Below are 21,743 nucleotides of genomic sequence, written 5' to 3' on the forward strand. Positions count from 1 at the left end.
GTTAAATGTCAATTTTATGTTTAATTATTCCCTCTATAGTTAAGATAGCTAATCCAAACATTGCCACTTTTAGTTAATAAATAATTATTTAAATATTCAAAGCTAAGCAATTATGATGACAAAACAAACTATATCTTTGAATAGGAAAAATAAAGCCTGAAATGTACTGTCTTATATAATAATTCACTACAAAATTAAACGTTTCGAAACATAAAAATGATGTTTGTTTTATGACACACAAAGCCCAGTAAACTTGAATTAACATATTAAAATTTAGTGTAAAAGTTTAAAAACTTAAGGTGAATGCTACACTAAATATAGGAACTTATCATTTAAAGAACGTTTATAGCTGAAATATATGTACAGAGCACATAAAGTTAATTATATACACAAATTTTATTTCCAGTTTCTTTTGTAGATTTTGATGTTCTTTAAATAATTTGAACATCTAAAGGAAAAATATAATAGGCAAAGTAGTTTTGATTTTATTAACATATATTTTTCTCCTTCATTTTATAAATAGGAATATAATTCCTTTTCTCACCATCCCTGTGAAGCAGGTATTATTATTTTCATAATTCAAATGACAAATAGCGAAGTCCAGAGGTTACGGCTAAGGCTACTGATATAATCAGTAGTAGATTCACAACACAGATGTGTATTCATGAGCAACTTTATTCAAAAGCCATAGGGCAGGGCTTCCCTGGTGGCGCAGTGGTTGAGAGTCCTCCTGCCGATGCAGGGGACACGGGTTCGTGCCCCGGTCCGGGAAGATCCCACATGCCGCGGAGCGGCTGGGCTGGTGAGCCATGGCCGCTGAGGCTGCGCGTCAGGAGCCTGTGCTCCGCAACGGAAGAGGCCACAACAGTGAGAGGCCCGCTTACCGCAAAAAAAAAAAAAAAAAAAAAAAAAAAAGCCATAGGGCAAAATTATTGATGCTCTACCTCTTTTCTCACTCATGCATTTTCCTACTCCTTCCTCCTCCTTTCCAAAGCTTTAAAGGAGAGTTGTACAATTATATTTCAAAGTAGGTCTTTAAAATTAGCAAGGCAAAAAAGTATACAGTTTGAGAAAGCAAAAACTACAGAATATAATATAGTATATTAAGTGGCTAGCGCATCTGCACTCGAGTATATTGTTACTTGAGATCTCAGTGAAAAAAATGACTCAAACATAATGCTTTAGAATGACTTTTTTTTAACAGTCCAAAAAACAAACTGTCAAAAAATTCAATTTATTTAAACTAGATATACTAAAATTGATATGTAAGTGCTCACACACACATACACAAGTGTTTGAAGTAGATAATGGAATATGTGAGAAAATTCTGAAATCTCTATAGTAATTGAAGATGTGGAAAAATTTATGGTGATTATGAATGTCTAATATTTCTAAGTAGCCTAAGAAATTGAGACAGGATAATTTTCTATTCGACAAAAAATAAATTAAATCACATAATTTTTCCTTTTGACAAATGATCATTTTTCATATAATGTTAACAATATAAATTATATTATGTCAGACCTTACATCAGCTATTCAAAGCTCATTTTTTAATTAAAATTCTCATGAGCTACGGGCAAAGTGAAAATTAGTGAGTTGGAAAATTAAGGTGAGAAACTTTCCCAGAAATGTTTAAGAAAGCTTAGTTAGAAACAAAATCTGAGAAAAATAATCAATATAAAGGATAGAATTAGAAGGACTGATTTCTCTCTGAGGAGACTGAAGAGATGGGTAATGAGAAGGAAAGGAGAACATGTATTTATAGAAATAATATCAAGTATCGGATTCCAGTGGTATAGAGAAACATAGTTTAATATATTTACCCTGAAATGGCTAGCTCATAAAGCCCCAAAAAGGAAAAACAGGAAATAACTTGCTAGGGAAATTTAAGGATATCAGTGACAAGCTCCCAGAAAGAAAACAGAGAGCACGTAAAAGGAAAGAATGTAAGATCAACAGCGTGTTTCTCAAGTACAGCACTCAGTGGAAGAATAACGTGAGGCAATCTCCCTGAATTGCTCTAAAGAAAGCATTTTACCCTGTCGTTTAAATGCATTAAGTGCTAAAGAAAGAGACTCCAGGCATTCGAGTCCTTAGAAAACTTACTGTACACAGAACATATCTGGTAGAAAAAAAACTTCATAAATAGGCAATGATTCACAAATATAAATGTAAGACGTGAGTGTTTGGGAACACGGGAACAACATAAAAGATATGTTACGTTTTTAAACTTACTGGGAGAGTGAACGTAACAATTAAGTTTTAACATTGATAAGGAAAAAAGTAAAAACACAGGCCCCCAAAAGATTAGAAGAAAATTATAACAGGTATAAATTTACCTCTAAATGTAAAAATGGCTAATATTGTAAAGTCATCACACTTTTAGTAGAACGTATATCGCATGCAAACACAAATATACACAGTTTAAAGAACAGTAAAAGCGTGAGCACCCTTGTTCTCTGCTCCCAGATTAAGAACCCCAGTTGAATGTTAGTAGCCCTTTGATCTTGATTCATTTTTTTCCCTCCTCTCTGGAAGTAATCATAACCATGAATTCTTAATATTTTTGGTTTGGTTTTATGGTCTTACCACATGTGTCTCCTACTATCTATCATCGATCTATAATTTTGCTGCTTTTTTATATAAATGGAATCCTATATTTTGATTGATTTTTTAATTTATAGTGCATTTTCAGAATCAATCATATTTATGCATACAGCTTTATTTCACTTATTTTCACTGCTATATAGTATTGTGTGGTATGATTATACTATAAAGTAATCATCCATTCTACTATTCTATTAATGGAAATCTAGGCCACTGCTTTTTTGTTTTCCTCTTCTGATCAATGCAGCTATGGACAAAAGGCTTCTTTCTAGTGCAAAGAGTTTTTTTTCTTCTTCTTCTTCTTGGTTTTCTTTGTTTGTGTTTTATTTTTTCGGGTAGGGATTTTACCTTAGGGTAATGTTAAAATACACAATGGAGACCAAATTTGAAAATTCCCTGAGCAGACAAAACAATTTAAGCCATGTAGCAAAATTAAATCTTGCTTATTCCACGAACATAGGGAAACTTAACTTAGGTAATTTCTTGTGAACGCCTCTGATAATCGTAGAAGAAACTTAAATCATCTTCCTAAAGTAGTATAAAATAACAGTTTCAACCAACCCCCTGCTATCTGGGAACTCCCATTGTAATAGCTAAGCATTGCCAAGGTTAAACTACTTCCTCATTTGCACTTTATTAGCCATCCTGCAACGTCTTGCCTCTGAGCTTCATATAAGCTTTAGATTTGAAGACTTCCAGTTCTCGAACTATTATTCTGTGCACAATAAATTCTTACTAATACTGTGTTACTGATCTGATTTTATTTTTTACTGTTTCTGGATCTTTGATAATACACAGTTTCAACTTCACTGAGATTTCTGAATTGTTTTACAATACAGTTGTACAAGATTACATTCCAAAACTACCGATGTGTAATGAGAGCATCTCTTACACTACATCTCAGTCCTTCTGTATATGGTCATGTTTTGCTTTGTTTTTAATGAAAAGAAGTTGTACATTTTAATACAGACAGGGTAATAAATATTTTCCATTCTGGTCTGTGCCATTTATTTGATTTAAGAAACCCTGAACCACCCAAGGAAGAGAACATACACACCTGGAGTATCTTCTAAACATGTTTGGTCTGCTTTCTCTTGCCACAGAGTCTTAAGACTGTTGCTAACTCTTGCTCTTTATTTTTCAGGACAGTCTAGGCTATTTCTTGCCCTTTGTCCTTTCATATAAATTTTAGAATCAGGTTACTGAGTTCTAAAAAAAAAAATACTATTGGGGTTTTGATTATGATTGCATTCATCTTATGTATAGATCAACATGGGAAGAATTGACAATTTTACAGTATTGAGCCTAGCAATTGAACTCATAGTAGATTCTTCCTTTATTTACATCTGCTTCAATGTCTTTTAATAGTTTTATTCTCTATAAGTAAATCTTCTCCTTTAAGATTCTGCATATCTTAAGTAATTTCTATACAGCTATGTGATCAGTATCTTTAGATTACATTAAAAATATTATCCCTTTTGTGTAACACTGCAATTGACTTGTATATTGATAATCCAAAAAACTTGGTACATTTATGTATTAATTCTAAAATTTCCCTGTGGTTTCTTTTGGGTTTTCTGTACAAATAATCATATGACCTGAAAATAATGATGTTTTCATTTTCAAATTTTTTTCTTTTCTCATCTCAATGTCAAGGGTGTCTACTACAATGTTGAATAGAAGTGGTGATAGTGTATCTGGTCTAAAAGTAACTGCTTTAAATGCTTTCCTATTAAATATTATATTTGCGTTATTATTTTGTGATGCCCTTCATCAAGGCACTCTATTTTAACTTTGTAATAATCTATTTCAATAACAAATGGGTATGGATTTTTACTGAGAGCTTTTTTGCCTATTGAGATAATTATATACATATATATTTTATTATTTCTCCTTTTATCTGTTAATGGGAATCAACCCAACTGTGTCAGGCTTACCTTTCTTTTTTTAAATTCATTACTAGATTCATTTTGCTAATACAGTACTATGTATTAATGACTAGCTTGGTAAGTGATTTTCTTTTCTCCTAAACTTTCCTTGTCAGATTTTGATATTAAGGTTTTGTTAGCCTAATAAAATAAGGTGACAAATGCTCCTTCCTTTTTTTTCTGTATAAGACTCTATCTAAGACTGGAATCATTTATGTTTTGAATATTTGGTAAAACTTGCTAGATCTAAGACTACTTGGATCGAGCATTTCATTCATGTAAAGATTTTAAGGTACTGGCTGAAGTTCTTTAATTGGTAGAGAACTATTACGGCTTTCAAGTCAATCATTACTCAATCTTAGTAGGCCATTTCTAAATTTATTTTTCTTTTATCAATGTATTAGCATGACGGTTGTCATATTGTAATTCTAATTTAATTTCTGTAGCATCTATATTATTTCTCCTTTTTCATTCAAAATATATGCATATATTCTTTGTGTGTGTGTATTTGTGTGTTCATATTTCCATGTTTATGATTAGCCAAGGTTTTATCTATTTTATTCTTATTTTCAAAGAACCAACAGGAGGGCTTCCCTGGTGGCGCAGTGGTTGAGAGTCCGCCTGCCAATGCAGGGGACACGGGTTTGTGCCCCGGTCCGGGAAGATCCCACATGCCACGGAGCAGCTGAGCCTGTGAGCCATGGCTGCTGAGCCTGTGCGTCCGGAGCCTGTGCTACGCAACAGGAGAGGCCACAACAGTGAAAGGCCCGCGTACCGCAAAAAAAACAAACAAACAACAGGATAGGCTAGGTTATGCTGTGGGTATAAATAATCCCACATTTTTAGTGGTTTAAACATATTTGATTCCTTATATTTAATTTTTATTGCAATTCAGCATCTTTCTTTCTTTCTTTCTTTGTTTTTAAATTACAGATCCTCTCACCAGGTTGTAGACTGATGGAACACTCTCCATCAGGGAAATCATCACTGGTCACCAGGGCATAAGCTAAATGCACCCTGAAATCCTAAATCACTGCTATACACAATCCCTTGGCCAAAATGAGTGGCAAGGCCACCCTTGAGTTCAATGTCATAGAAAGTACCTGGAAGGAGAGTAAGGATAAAATGTGAAAAGTTCTTAAGACATCCATGCAAACTTTTGGCTTTATTGATATGTTCTATTCTCACTGATTTCAGCTCTCTCTATACATATATCACATCTTCTTCATCTTTATGCACACTTCGGCTGTTCCCATATCTTGGCTTTTGTGAATAATGCTGCTGTGAACTTGCTATTGCAAATACCTTTTCAATATCCTGTTTTCATTTCCTTTGGATAATAACCCAGAAATGAGATTGCTGGATCAGGTAGTAGTTCTATTTTTAATTTTTCGAGGAACCTCCATATTGTTTCCCATAGTGACTGTACCAATTTATATTCCCACTATTAATGAAGAAGGGCTCCCTTTTCTCCCCACCCTCACAACACTTGTTATCTCTTGTATTTTTTTTTTTTTTTTTTTTTTTTTTTTTGCAGTACGCGGGCCTCTTACTGTTGTGGCCTCTCCCTTTGCGGAGCACGGGCTCCGGATGCGCAGGCTCAGTGGCCATGGCTCACGGGCCCAGCCGCTCCGTGGCACGTGGGATCCTCCCGGACCGGGGCACGAACCCGTGTCCCCTGCATCGGCAGGCGGACTGTCAACCACTGCGCCACCAGGGAAGCCCATCTCTTGTGTTTTTGATGATAGCCATTCTAACACGTGTGAGATGATATCTCATCGTGGTATTGATTTGCATTTTCCTGATGATTAGTGATGTTGAGGACCTTTTCCTGTCCCTGTTGCCCATCTGTATGTCTTCTTTGGAAAAATGTCTATTTAGATCCTCTGCCCATTTTTAAACTGGATTTTTTTTCTCTGTTGAGTTATATGATTTCTTTATATATTTTGGGTACTAACCCCTTATCAGATATATGGTTTGCAAATGTTTTCTCCCATTCCACAGGCTGCCTTTTCATTTTGTTGGTGGTTTCCTTTGCTGTGAAGAAGCTTTTTACCTTTTCTGAACAAAACTAGGTTCTTTAGAACCCTTTAAATTTGATGTCACTTCTAATATGCAGTTTTTGCCCATATTCTTCCATCTTTTTGATCTCAAAATTAAACATTCTCATTACTCTTTACACAGCCAGTATTTGTTTGGGATTATTCACCCATATATTTTTCCAATTATTGAAAAATAACTGACATCTATCACTATAAAATATAAGCTGTAGAGCATGATTGTTTGATTTACACATATTGTGAATTACCACAGTAGATTTAGTTAACATCCACCATCTCATAAAGATACAAAGAAAACACTTTTCTCCTTGTGCTCAGAGCTCTTAGGATCCACTCTATTAACAACTTTCCTATAATCATAGAGCAGTGTGAGCTATGGTCGTCATGTTGTACTTTACATCCTTAGTAATTATTTATCTCATGAGTGGTTATTTGTACCTTTTGGCCATTTTCCTCCAATTTCTCCTCTTCCCAACCCCTTGCCTCCTATAAACACAAATCTGATCTCTTTTTCTATGAGTTTGGTGGGGGTTTTTTTTTAATTAGATTCTACTTATAAGTGAGATCATACAGTGTTTGTCTTTCTCTGACTGGTTTATTTCACTTAGCATAATGCCTTCAGTGTCAATATATATATATTTATCCATATTAGAATTTCATCTTGCCGCAATATTCTTTGATATGTTAGCCTTCACAATGAAATGGGATAACACCTTTTATATAACCCAGAAATTTCTATAGTAAAAAATAACCAAGCCCAACAGAAAAGAGATTTAAAGAAATTCAAGGTCTAATAATCTATTTTTACACACACAGGCTTCAAATCACATGAAGACATATTCATGTTCCTTTTCTCTGACATACCAAGAATTCTGATTAAAAATATAAAGAATAATAATTGCAAATCTAGAGAAAACATGAGAAATGTATATAACATATAATGAAGCTTTCATCAATTGTATTGAGAGAGTAAAAAAATGTGAAATGTAATACATACAAATCCTATATGGAAAGACTTAGATATTTTGGAGAAAGATAGCCATTCTGTCCAAGTTAAACTCTAGCTGTATAGCAAGTGGATGACAGCAGCAATGGTTTATTTTCTATTTGTTTTAAGTTCACTGTGGACCAGCTATGGTCTTACTACATATATCTTCATTCTGGAGTCCAGGAGAATGAAGCTATCTCTGTCTGAGACATTGCTATTGTTGTGGCAGAGGAAAAAAAAACGAACAAACACGGTGGAAACATGTGATGGCTGTTGAAACTTCTCTTTGGAAGTGACATGCCTCTTTTCCTCATGATTCATTAATTAAAGCAAGTTACATTGGCAAGAATGATGTCAGTGTGGTAGGAAAGTATAATTTCCCACAGGGATGAGAACTGAAAGTCATTTTATTAGTTTCCTATTACTGTTGTAACAAATTACCACAATTTATTATCTTATAGATTTATTATCTTACAAACCTATTATCTTACAGTTCTAGAAGTCAGAAGTCTTAAAATCAAGATTATCAACAGGGTTGCATTTCGTATGGAGGATGTAAGGTGGTACCCATTTCCTTGGTTATCCAGCTTCTAGAGGCTAACTGTTTCTTGGCTAGTGGCCCCTTCCTCTGTTGCAAAGCCAAGAACATAGTTTCTTCAAATTCCTCTCTCTTTCTCTCTCTCTTTCACATCTCCTTCTTTCAAACTGACCCTCCCACTTCTCTTTGATAAGGACCCTTGTGATTACTAGAGAATCTAAAGTAATCTCTCCATCTCAAGATCCATAAACTAATCATATCTGCAGAGTTCCTTTTGCCATGGAAATTAACATAGTCACAGTCTCTAGGGATTAGGACATAGACAACTTTGGGAGACCTTTTTCATCCTGAATAACCGTAGAAAAGAGGTAAATAATTTGAAAATTAAATAATTTACACAGGCTGTCCTCTTGATCATAAAATTTCCTTCTGTGCTATTTACATAGAATATGCTTAGCCCCCTTTTGCCCCAAGAAGTACTTAAAGAGTCCAGTTTAGCATCAGAATCAGGGTCCAGGATCACATATTTTCCATGTCAGATTTGCATATAGCTTTTCTTGATGCAGAGATCAAAGAATTAAAAGGACACACCCAATAGGTACAGGGTAGTGTCAATAAGAGAAGAATGAAAGTTGTGGAGCAGACACTACATCATCACAATCCTGACATCTCACTGGGGGAGGGAGCACGCTGGTCGATTCCTTTCCGTGGACTTTGCCTCTGCTTTCTTGATGTTCTGTTTCATTATCTTTCTTGGTTGCATCTAAAGAAAGCATGAGAGAGAAATCTTTCCTTGGAAACTAAGCTTATTTTCTATAGGAATTTGGGACTTAAGCTCAGTCACAGGTGGAATGTTGAATGGTTTATATCCATGAAAATCTACTTCTTTGTTTTTAGCAATCAGCTCCACGTGCCAATAGCCATATACCCACAGATATTTGGTAAGCTTCTCTCTCTAGTCTTAGTTACAGTTATTGAACTTAAAAGGCAAGGTATTCATTAGACCTTTTCCGTTGAACCACTTTTGATCATTTGGGAGTATTTACTGGGTCCCAACTTAATCAGAGTTAGAAGTTGTAACAGAGGAATCGATGGCCATAACCTTGATTCAGTCCTGACCACAGGCTGATTTTCTATTTTGCAACATGATTTTTTTCGCAGTTTTGCTTTTCACAGTTAGATGAGAATCAGTTGCACCTCTCCACCCAACAAGTCCCAATATGTAGACCCCTTGATTTTTCTTTTAATCCTATTTACAAAGAATTTGCCTTTATAGACTCATCTGGTGGTACCCTGTGGAATATCGCCAGTGATAGCCAACATTCTATCTCTTGATTCTTTCCGCCAAGGCCATGGGCTCATTTAGTACATTTATCTGCCTTCTGAGTTGTCACAGGAGAAGCACGTTTATGAGATGCTGCACCACTACAATGCATGCATTGATAGTTTTCCAATCTTCAAATAAAGTTTCCTCGCTATCCAATGCCTAGTGCAAAAGCCTACGCCACTTTTTTCCCTCTTTTAATGTAGCGCCCCACTGTTGATAATGATATATTTATCAGTATACTTAGGCTAAGCCACCACACCAAAATCTCGGTAGCTTACAACCATGCACGTCTATGCCTAGCTTATCTTATGTATCCATTGTGGGTCAACTACTCTGTTCCGTATTTCTTGATTCTGCAGTCAGGTGATAGAACTCACTAAGTTATAAATTATTTAATTACAAGAATCTCATTTGTTATCTAGTACAAGTTTTGGCATATAGTGGGCCCTCATTACTTATATTTTTCATATATAAGAGATTTTATTGTTAGAAAAAAATCACAGGAAAAAATAATTAATGTGAATATCTGAATATGTGTGTGTGTGCATGCATGTATATATATAAGTTAAAAACAGAAGTAAAAATTTGCATTGTCAAGTCAGATTCACATGAAACAGTGTCCTTACCCAATGTGAAATGTTTTCCAATAATTTTGTTGTAATGAGTAAACATGCACAGTGGAAGCAGGGAGAAGATTGAGACGTTGAGGGCATCTCCTCTGGTCTTTTATTTTCTGCAGTGGGCTCGAGCTCCCTGGACCAGAGTAAGAGAAGAGAGTTCTAGGGAGAGTCTTCAGGTGTCTCAAACACAGAGAACATTTTGATTATGAATCATACAGTTGTAGCTTAAATGTGTTTTCCAAGGAGAATACCTTGTAAATATAAAGATTCTAGGTTTGTTTCTCAAAAAGGAATCCTAAACTACAGGCAGTCTGCTAAATGCATTTCATAGATTAGAAACTCTTCTCGTAACAATATAATTAGTCTATTTGCCAAGAGGTCCGATTATCAGATGTTTTCAGGAAGATTAGCCTGGGTCACCTGCCTTTCTTCTCAGAATGTCCCACAGGTAAGGAGAGAAAAATGGGTAATGGCCCAGTTGCTTTAACTCTTTAAAACTTTGGTAAAATCAAAACATCAGAAATAAAACTCTAAGGACTAATTTATATGTGTAGGAAAAGTATGTTATAAAATAGGCTAGTAAGTACATTTTATATAATTTCATAAAATATTCTAGAATCTAGTAGATATGTGGAGAAATGGTACAGGTAACAATTGTAATGTCAAAAAAAATTAAAGAAAAATATATATTGCTTTACTACCATTATATAAGCAAAAGTAACAATGAAATATAGACAAATTGATACTTATTATTTTTCCTTTGCTTATATCATGGTAAATTAATAAAGTGACTTTATAAATCCATTTACCAGTATGTTAAAGAACTAGAAACTATATGTACTTCTAGATGAAGAGATGTAATGGTTACTAATTCATCTTGTGAAACAAATATAGGAATAGGTAAAGCTATAGGTAAGAATATAAGAGTATAAATTGTAAAAGTGAAAAGTTCCAATAACCGAATAAACTGCAGTATGAGAAGAGGTGAGTATATTAAACTGGAACAACTCTAGGTCAACATTGAAAAGCTAATTATCAAGGATACCCTATGTGTAAATAGATCCATGTCTCCATCTTCAACCCTACTTCTAGTTGTCTATCATATGAAAATTGATAAGTATTTTCAAATTCCTTATTGTACATGATAAAAGTAGTACTTTTAAATTTTGCACAGCATGTAATATGATTACCTAGAAATAAAAAAAAATGGGAACAGAAATAAATCCCAATATTAATGCAAAGAAATAGCCCTAGTTAACGTTCCTTGGGGTTATAAGTACATACTAAATGGAACAAAACTGGTATGGTCCTAAAAGGATACAATATATGGATAACAAATCCTTAATTTTTTAAACTTTCTTTATCTTATATTTGAAGTACAAAGTGAATAACAAATCAAAATTAATTTAATATTCGATGAAAGAAATGTATTTCATCTCCAGAATTTGATTTAAGCATCATTGCTCTACAAGAGCTTACATTTATTTTATTATCTATGGAACTCCTACGTACGGGGTAGGCCCTGACCTTGGACCTCTTCCTTGTTTGATTGGCTTCAACTTAATGGTAAAAGACTAATGGTAGTAACTAGGATATACTTTTGATGATTCCAAGGATTTTGTGACAATTTGAGTTGAATAGTATTGGAATTTTCATTTAAATGATATTAAATTTTATATTACTATTAGAATACATTTTATTCCAAAATTTTAAAAAATGAATACCTTTAAAGGATTTCTTTCTCTCCACATTGATACAACTACATCCAAGGACAATAAGTAGACATAAATATAATGTGTTTCACTGTCAACTCTTTACATAGTCATCTGTATGATGGAACCCTGAATACAGAGCCTTTAAATTTCAAATGCAAATGAGTTTATACACTGTGAATATGAAGGCATTTCAGGGCATGCAACGTTTTCAGAATATTTTAGTTCATATATAGTTGCTGTGAACCTTTGATATAAACCATTCTGCTTTTATTTATTACTCTCCCCATAGGCTGAAAAGGTGGAAAACCGTAAATTATACTTGAACTCTAGGAATAGAGCTACACCAACCTAAATTGTTATAGCACAATTAAAACTGTGAAATCACAGCCTCAAAATTTAGAAAAGAAGAAAGCTTTCAGCGTATTGAGATACCTAATTTAGGAGCCTTTTTTTTTTTTCGTGGTATGCGGGCCTCTAACTGCTGTGGTCTCTCCCGTTGCGGAGCACAGGCTCTGGACGCGCAGGCCCAGCGGCCATGGCTCACGGGCCCAGCCGCCTCGCGGCATGTGGGATCTTCCCGGCCTGGGGCACGAACCCGGGTCCCCTGCATCGGCAGGCGGACTCTCAACCACTGCGCCTCCTGGGAAGCCCTAGGCGCCGTTTTAATACTAACCCACTTAAACTGTTTTCTTGTCAGTGGAATTATTCAAAGGCTGCCCGTTCTCCTCTCCTATTTGGGGAGGGGAGGTGGAGGTTTTGACATTAACATTATCAACAAAGTATATTTAGTGGCAGAACATAATTTTGTAGAACTGAAATCAACAACTAGATTTTCAAGTTGTAAGAAAGGCCTACTTAATGAGATAGAAGACCAAATTTTAATATCACAAATCTGTACTTTATTTTCACCATATAAAATGTTTCTTACCTGTCCCCCTTTGTGGCATTTCTGTAGCTTGTGTTTCAGTGTTAAGCTTATTAAACTTGCCTTTTCTGTTCTCATTACTAGAATACTTTATAGGTAAATCCACTCAAGGAACCTATTGTGCTTTCTGATCAAAGAGGAAAGTGATGCCAGGCTATAACAAGCAATTTAATTTTTAATGAGAACGTTCGTGCCCAAGGTCATAACAAAGGTTAAATTAGAAAGTTAAAGTAAAACTACAGCAAAACACTAATGATAAAGCCCTAAATATGACCAGGGCAAAATAATATTTGACAGAGAGCACTTTCACAGCATCCCAGTGCTAATTTTTAAAATTTTTCTTTAGAATAGTAACTTAGCTCAGATAAGGTATAGAATATTAAATATTACAGACATACATAAAAATGCATGAGACTTTGCTCGTAAATAAATAAGCTAAGCTGTTCATGGAATTTAAATTTCTAAGTTAAAAAATGTTTAAGTGTATTTTACTAAATACTGTGTTGTTAACCTATTGTTATTTTCTAACTAAAAAGATAAAAATTTGGCACATTGTTTTACTGATTTTTTCCTGCATTTTAAAGAAAAACGTACAGCAGCTAGGATGTGGGAGCATTTAAATATGCAATTTGGTCTACTGTTTGGATAATGATTAGTAAACACTTGAGATGTTATAGTAAAAATTCTGTTGATTAATAAATATTTAAATATAAATATTTAAAATATAGAAACATATTTTTAAATAACATCTATTTATCTATTTTAAATTATAATGCTTTTTGAGTTTGTACATTCTTGTTTTAATCTAAACATATTTCATGTTAAATGAAATAAATATTCTTGATTAAAACTTCTTTTAAGATAAAGTAAGACCATTTCTGCTTAATAGATATGCTATGTCCTATTTATGTACTTGATTTCTTTAAGAACTATTTTAATTCTTTCCTGTTAATAGGCACTGAGCAACAGAAAAGCTTTAAAAGTACCTTTGGTTCAGTAAAGATACAGTGACCCCACTGTATATATGTGCCGTGGGGTCAATGTAACTTTGTATAAAAATTTTTTTTTTAAATTAAAATTTAAATTAAATTAATAAATTAAAAAAATAAAAAGATACATTGACCCTGGTGTTCCACTGATAAATGGTGAAAGTCAACTAACAAAATATGGAGAATAATAGGAGAAAAGTGGAAAAAAAAATTGTTAGCTGATACCTCTTGATTGCTTTATCTCTTATTTTAAGATCCTGTGATATTATAAGCTGAACTTTCATCTGCTCACAATATATTAAAATCTAATGATTTTAGTTGAAGCGGGGGCTCGTTCTTGGTAGGCCATGTGGAAAAACGTGGGCATAATTGTTCTGCTCCCTTGTTTTACAGTAAACTTATATATTTATGGGAAAAATAGGACAGAAATTAACCGTGACGATAGTCCATTGACATGAAAAAATTAGATCAATGCATGAAGGCAGAAAATTCAGAGAGTAATATCATTAAACAGGATTAATAAGTTTTTGATTCGGTGTTGAAATTTAAAAGCTGGTAAGAGTTCTTTTCTTTTATTGAAACCTAATAAATTTCAGTTAAATATTATACTGATATAATATCAGTAACATTGCAACAGATGAGTCAAACCAGGGTTGGCAATCCTTAAAGATTCAGCTCCTAATTTCCCTCACAGTTTTATCAAGTCCCCACGTTTTCCAGACAAAATTGGGACAGTGGAAATATCCTAAAATAGTTATATATAAAAATGAAAGAAAAATTCTGGAAAAACATACATATATTTTCCTGAAAATGTTGATAGATGACAAAACAAACTGGCACTATACAAAAATAACCCTGAAAAAATACATTAAGTGGGATTCACGATTTTCCACCAAAACACTGTTTTAATTTATTGATCATTTTCAGATTGGCCAACTCGATATGGCATATTGGCATATCGTCTCTAAGTATATTTGTATTTTATAAAATTTTCAAAGGTTTGTGCTTCAAGTTATTTTTTTTCTTTTCATATTATTTTCCTATTGCTGCATAACACAAAAATAGAAGCTTAAAACAACACCTATTTTAGAGCTCACAGTTCTGCGTTTCAGAAGTCTAGCACAGGTTAGCGACATCGTCTGCTCAGGGTCTCCTCAAAGGCTGGGGTGTCACAGGACCGCATTCCTGTTTGTCTCTGGAGGCTATGGGGAAGAATTGCTTACAGGATTATTCAAGTTATTAGCAGACTTCATTCTCTGCTGGTTGTAGGACTGAGGTATCTGTTTCCTCGTTAGCTGTTAGCTGAGGCCATTCTCAGTAACTAGAGGCTGCTTTTAAATGCTTGCCACATGGCCTCTTGTATCTTCAAAGCCAGAAATGAAAAATCTCCCTCTGGCAAAGCCCCCTCATGCTTTTAATCCCTAACTTCTCCCTCTGTGAACAACTAGAGAAAATTCTCTGCTTTTAAAGGGCTCATCTGAGTAGGTCAGGCATGCCCTAGAAAACCTCCCTTTCTTAAAGTCAACTCTGCACTATACCATAACCTAATCATGGGAGTAAAATCCATCATATTCATTCTCCAGGGATTATGCAGATTGCATATATAGTGGGCACAGAAATTTTGGGAGCCGTCTTAGAATTCTGCTGGCCAGATTGTCTTTGGTTATTTTCCTATAGACAGTCATCTGAATCACAGCAAAGTATATATCATAGAAAAGTGAAAACTTTTTCAGATATAATTAATTAAAACAACTCCTAAATTATTGTCTGTTTGGGCATATGCATGTGTGCTTGCCTGTGTGTGTGTATACATGCCTGAGTGTTGTGGTGTTTTTTTATTCTGTTTGTGCTGAGGCCAAAAGGATCATAATACAATTAAGATACCGGAGGGTCGGAGTTTACAGGAAAGCCTTTAGGAATCTTTTTTTTCACCAGTTACCGGAGGTAATTAATGGCTTACCCTAACACATGTAGAAACTTATTTTACAATTATAAGTCATATGTTGACTTCAGAATCTTATGATATCATTATTTAATATATATGAAATGCTGTGAAACCTTCTAAGAAGATTCTCCTTTGAAATAAGATTTAAATGTACATCTGTAACTTTAAATCATAGTATCAAATATCTTAACATGTTCATATTTATATAAAAGGTAATTCCCTGCTGGTGATTAAGTGTAACATTGTTGATGAATCAGCACTGGTGTTCATTCTTTACAGATAATTCAAGGGATGTTGGAGAGTCAATGAAAATTTAATTATCAAAGCCTTTACTCTTGCTCATAATTAAAAGAAAAAAAGCTTATTGCAGAATAACCTGTTTTATAAAATGTGTAATGTGTATATGAGAAAAGACTAACACTATTCTCTGCATATGAGGTATTACTGAATCTACCTATCAGTCAGTGCATTTTTTCCGACTTTGTTTCTTAAACTGTGTGTGTGTGTGTCTGTCAGTGTGTATGTGTCTGTCAGTGTGTATGTGTCTGTCTGTGTGTATGTGTCTGTCTGTGTGTATGTAAAACAAGATAATACATAGACTGTGAAATTGACAATGATTTTAAATATCATCTAGTGCGACCTCATTATTTTGTCCAGTCTAACCATATAATTTCACAAGTCGATGAACTTGTGCATCTAATGTAACCCCAAAATGTTACAGATGAAAATCCAGAAATAATACTACAGAATTAAATGATTTGCAAAACATGGTCGCTCCTCCTGGACTATAATCCATGCTTTCATCTTCCATACTCCTGATCCTGTTGCTTTTGTACACATATTAAAACATATATGAATAGTTCTTGATATTCACAGTAGAATATATATCAGTATGGATATTTAGTGATCTCATATAAGTTAGCATAGGAAATCCCATGAAATATTTCAAGAGTGTACCTGGTTCCCATATCATTCTTTTTTAGTCCTTTTATTCTGTCTATCTCTGCTCCTAGGCACACATGTTTATTCCAGGTGTCACAAATAAAAATGGACAACTTGTAATAAATAATCAGTAAACTTAGTTACTGCTTTGTCATTTTTATTTGAATCCTTCAAATATGAATCATGTTAGTGGACAAAAGAATCCAAGTAAATGACATTCAGTAGTAATGTTTCAAGAAATAGATTCAGATGTGAAGGAGTGGGATAAATTTGGTTTTGTTTGTTACCATATGCCTTTCAATAATTCTGTACTTCACTGTTCTTTATTCCCTATAAACACTTTCCTTAGTGTTGGGAAGCAGTATGAATATTTTTATGTTTCTGCATGGTCAGGGCTTTCTGACCAAGATTTACTAAAGACTTAAATTAAATGACAAGCCTTGAAAGTTAAAGGGTGATTGAATAAACAGATAGGTCCAGATTTTTCTAGAGAGTTATTTCTGCAAAGTTATGTGTCTACATTCCAAAGTGTTCTAAACCAGTGACTTTCAATTTCTCTTCTTGGAGAGATTTTTTAATTAGAAAGAGCAGGAGGTGAGGGTGGCAGATGTGTACCAATGCTATACAAGACCACAGATTCACAATTCTGAGATTCCGCTGCTGTGGTACAGACCGCACTGGCGTTAACCATTTGGCTCCTATCACATTGCCGTGAAGGAGAAGAATGTGGCCTAGGAAACCTCGGCAGTTATTACTTTCAAGTTTGCCTCTGATTCAGAAAACTTACGTTTGCTTTCTGGACCAAATAAATAAATACAGCATTAAAAATATATCACATTTTTGAGCACTAATTGAATATTATTGTGTCCCACTGATTAGCACTGTAGACTAAAATCTAATAGGAAAGACAAGTGAAAAGAGAAGTTTAATTAAATATTTTGATAAGTTTCATAAAATAAGCAAGGTCTAGTAGTGAAAAACAGGTGAGAAATAGCCAGTGACTTTCTGTACTCTCATATAATATTAAATGAATGTAACTCTATTATAACAGCTATCATGTTATATTATAAATCAGTTTTTCTTGGCTTTCCTTACTTATTGGTTTGTGAGATTTTTGAGGATAAGGAATAACCCTATTCATCTGTCTATCCCTAGTAAACGGTATTTGGGATTTAATAAATATTCCTAAGATTGATAAATTAATGGATAACCTCACTGTTCCTGTTCAAAATTACTAATCTCAAGGAAATATACATTTGCAAGTTTCTTTCCACCTCATTTAAACACGTCGTCTCATAGTTGTTGAAAATTTGAAAAACAAGATATCTCCTGATTTTCCAAAAGATTTTTGACCAAGAGTGTCATTTATTTCAGTCAGACTGGATGCATATTTAATTTCAAAGCCTACAAGTCAAAATACCATGAAGAGAATTCCAATATTCAAATTAAAATAAAGGTGTCTTGGATAGAAAATGAATTCCATCTGTTTTAGAGACCCCTGTGACACAGACACAATTAGATATCGTTCATGCCTACAAAGACATTTTTATGAAATAAATATGGACAATATCAAAAGAGTGACATTTTGTGTGAGCCTGAAAGAACTTTATATTTTTGATCTTCTGTTTTCTTCTTGATGATTTATGCTAAAAAAAATTCAAGTTTAACTTAACTGCTCTCATTATGCATGTAGGAAACAGGAGTAAATTTTCATACATAGTTGTCAAAAATAAGTCATTGGTAACCACTTAGCTACTTTGATGTGCTGAATCTGTGTTATCTTTTTTCCTATGAGTAATATTTTAATTTTTTTCCATTTTCATCTTCACATACATATCAAAACCTGCTTTTGGTGAAGTTATTTTCTTTCAATTTCATTTTCAGTTTTATAACCCTGATGCTATTTAAGGAGAGTAGTCAGTATGTTGTGATTTATGGTCCAGTCCCCACTCTCTCTTAGAAGAGTTCTACTTGATTTTCTCATGTGTACACTGCCTTTTAAGTCAGAGTTTTTAATATGCTGTAAGAGCTGTTTTCTTACTCAAGTGTAACTCCTTTTTTCTAGGTATAGCATTTCAAGACATGTCTCTAGGTTTCTGGTTTTATTTATGAAACAAGTAGTCACATCTGTGCCTATGCTATATTACTTACTCTGCATTCATTTGTGGACAGGAGAGAGCTATTTGAACTCCTTAAGATGAATAATTAGATCATTCCTGATATCACATAATTAATTATTTTTATTCATTCTGTTTATTTTCATTAACTTTTCATCATATCAAATAAAAGTCTTAGTAGGGCTAAGACTACTAATCATGCAAATCATGAAAATGTGAGAACATTTCCTTGTTTCACAGTATCCTGAAGATTAAAGCAAAATAAATTGGATGATATAAATGTCGAGTGTTAAAAAGGGATAAACATAAACACAAATTATTCAAATGATACTTTCTTTCTCATATTATAAATAAGGTACACTTGATATACGTACAGCCAAAGCGTATATTTGTATATTGGCCCCCCCCAAATAAAACAAGATTGCTTTTGAGAGTCACATAATAATTGCATAGGTACTGAGACTAATGGAAGCAATAGATTAAAAGATTTTATTAAATACTAGTGGTAGAGTAGCTGAAAGTGAAAACCACTATTGGATTCTATACTATACTTGTACTGCAATCCAATCATTTATTAACTGTGTTATTCTGGGCAAACTACTTCTTTGTGCTTCATAGAGTTATAATAATACTGTCACATAAAGTTGATGGAAGAACGAAGTAATAAAATTTTTCTGCAATTTGTATTCAAGTCAAATGTAAAATTAATTGAAAAACACCAATTGCTTTTACACCACTAGAAAGAAAAGAAATGTTCCCCATTTAAATTTTTCAGGCTCCGGACGCACAGGCTCAGTGGCCATGGCTCACGGGCCTAGCCGCTCCGCGGCATGTGGGATCTTTCCGGACCAGGGCACGAACCCGTGTCCCCTGCATTGGCAGGCAGACTCTCAACCACTGCGCCACCAGGGAAGCCCCTTTTCGTTTAAATTTTAAGACACTTTAAAATGGTGAGACGCATTCCAGTGAGGGGAAAATGATGATTCCTTCAGAAGAAATCCTTCACAAATAATAATGAAAATTACTGGTTATTCAAAAGTGTAAAATGGAGAGGAAACCACAACACAAGCTAAATATCAGTAAATAATAAATTTGTATTCTTAATAATAATAAATGTACCTGATTCAGATATTATATATAATAAAAATATAATTATTTTATTGAAATAAGCTTTCTTTTTGGTTTTACAGAGGGCTCATATGCTATTTTAAGATAAGAAATTTTACTGAAATTCAGAAAACTTAAAAGTTACAGGAATTATACTTAAAGTAATAGATTTGGGACTTTTGAGGAAAAAGCTGTAGAGTCAGCAGTGGAAGAAGGTAAATTAAGCTAAATCCACTTCATTAAGTAGATATACTTGATTGATGATTTGCAGTGCTTTTTGTAATGGAGAAAAAATAACCATTACTTTCAAAATTTCAATTTCCATATTAGTTTTTATCTTAGTATAAAGTCCCTTGATATACTACAATTTCGTTCCTGTTCATTACACTTAAATGAAAATTATCTCTGTCTAATCATTAGTAACTTTTTTTTTTTTTTTTTTTTTTTTTTTGCGGTACGCAGGCCTCTCACTGTTGTGGCCTCTCCTGTTGCGGAGCACAGGCTCCAGACGCACAGGCTCAGTGGCCATGGCTCACGGGCCCAGCCGCTCCGTGGCATGAGGGATCTTCCCAGACCGGGGCATGAACCCATGTCCCCTGCATCGGCAGGCGGACTCTCAACCACTGCACCACCAGGGAAGCCCCCATTAGTAACTTTTTAAAGTGTCAAAATACTTCAAACACGCCAAAACTTCATTCACTGGGTATTCATTGCTCATATAATATGGGCTTAAAAACACGCCTAAAATTTATATGGACCCACAAAAGTCTCCAAATTGCCAAAGAAATCCTGAGAAAGAAGAACAAAGCAGGAGGCATCACACTTTTTGCTTTCAAGCTATACTGTAAAGCTATAGTAATCAAAACACTATGGTACTGGCATAAAAACAGATAAATAGACCAATAAAACAGAATCGAGAGCCCATAAATAAACCCAAGCATATATGGTCAATTATTATTTGACAAGGAAGCCAAGAATATTCAAAGGAGAAAAGAGTCTCATCAATAAATGGTGCTGGAACAATTGATATTCATATGTAAAAGAATGAAATACAACTCACAAAAATTAACTTGAAATAGATTAATGACTTAAATGTAAGACCTGAAACCATGAAACACATAGAAGAAAATATAGGTATAAAGCTCCTTGATAAGGGTCTTGGCAATGATTTTTTGGATATGACACCTAAAGCACAAGCAAGAAAATAAAAAATAAACATGGGACTACATCAAAATAAAAAGCTTCTGTACAGCTAAAGAAAGCATCAACAAAGTGAAAAGACAACTGAGGGAATGGGAAAATTTTTCAAACCACATATTTGATAAAGAAGTGAGTATCAAAAATATATGAGGGGGGGGCTTCCCTGGTAGCGCAGTGGTTGAGGGTCCACCTGCCGATGCAGGGGACACGGGTTCGTGCCCCAGTCCGGGAAGATCCCACATGCTGCAGAGCGGCTGGGCCCGTGGGCCATGGCCGCTGGGCCTGCGCGTCCGGAGCCTGTGCTCCGCAACAGGAGAGGCCGCAGGGACTCATACAACTCAATAACGTTAACAGTAACAATAATAATAAAATTTAAAAATAGTCAAAGGACCTCAATAGATATTTTTCCAAAGAAGATATATGAATGCCCAACAGGTGCTTGGAAAGGTGCCTAACATCACTAATCATTAGGAAAATACAAATCAAAACCACAATAAGATGTCACCTCAAGCCTGTTAGAATGGTTATCATCAAAAAGTCAAGAGATAACAAATGCTAGTGTGGATCTGGAGAAAAGGGAGCCCTTGTGCACTGATGGTGGGATTATAAATTGATACAGTCACTATGGAAAGCAGTATGGGAGATTCCCAGAAAATTAAAAATAGAACTAACGTATTACCCAGAAATTCCACATCTGGGAATATATCGAAAGGAAACAAAAACACTAACTCAG

The sequence above is a fragment of the Orcinus orca genome, chromosome 21, assembly GCF_937001465.1.
Source record: "Orcinus orca chromosome 21, mOrcOrc1.1, whole genome shotgun sequence".
Lineage (NCBI taxonomy): Eukaryota > Metazoa > Chordata > Mammalia > Artiodactyla > Delphinidae > Orcinus > Orcinus orca.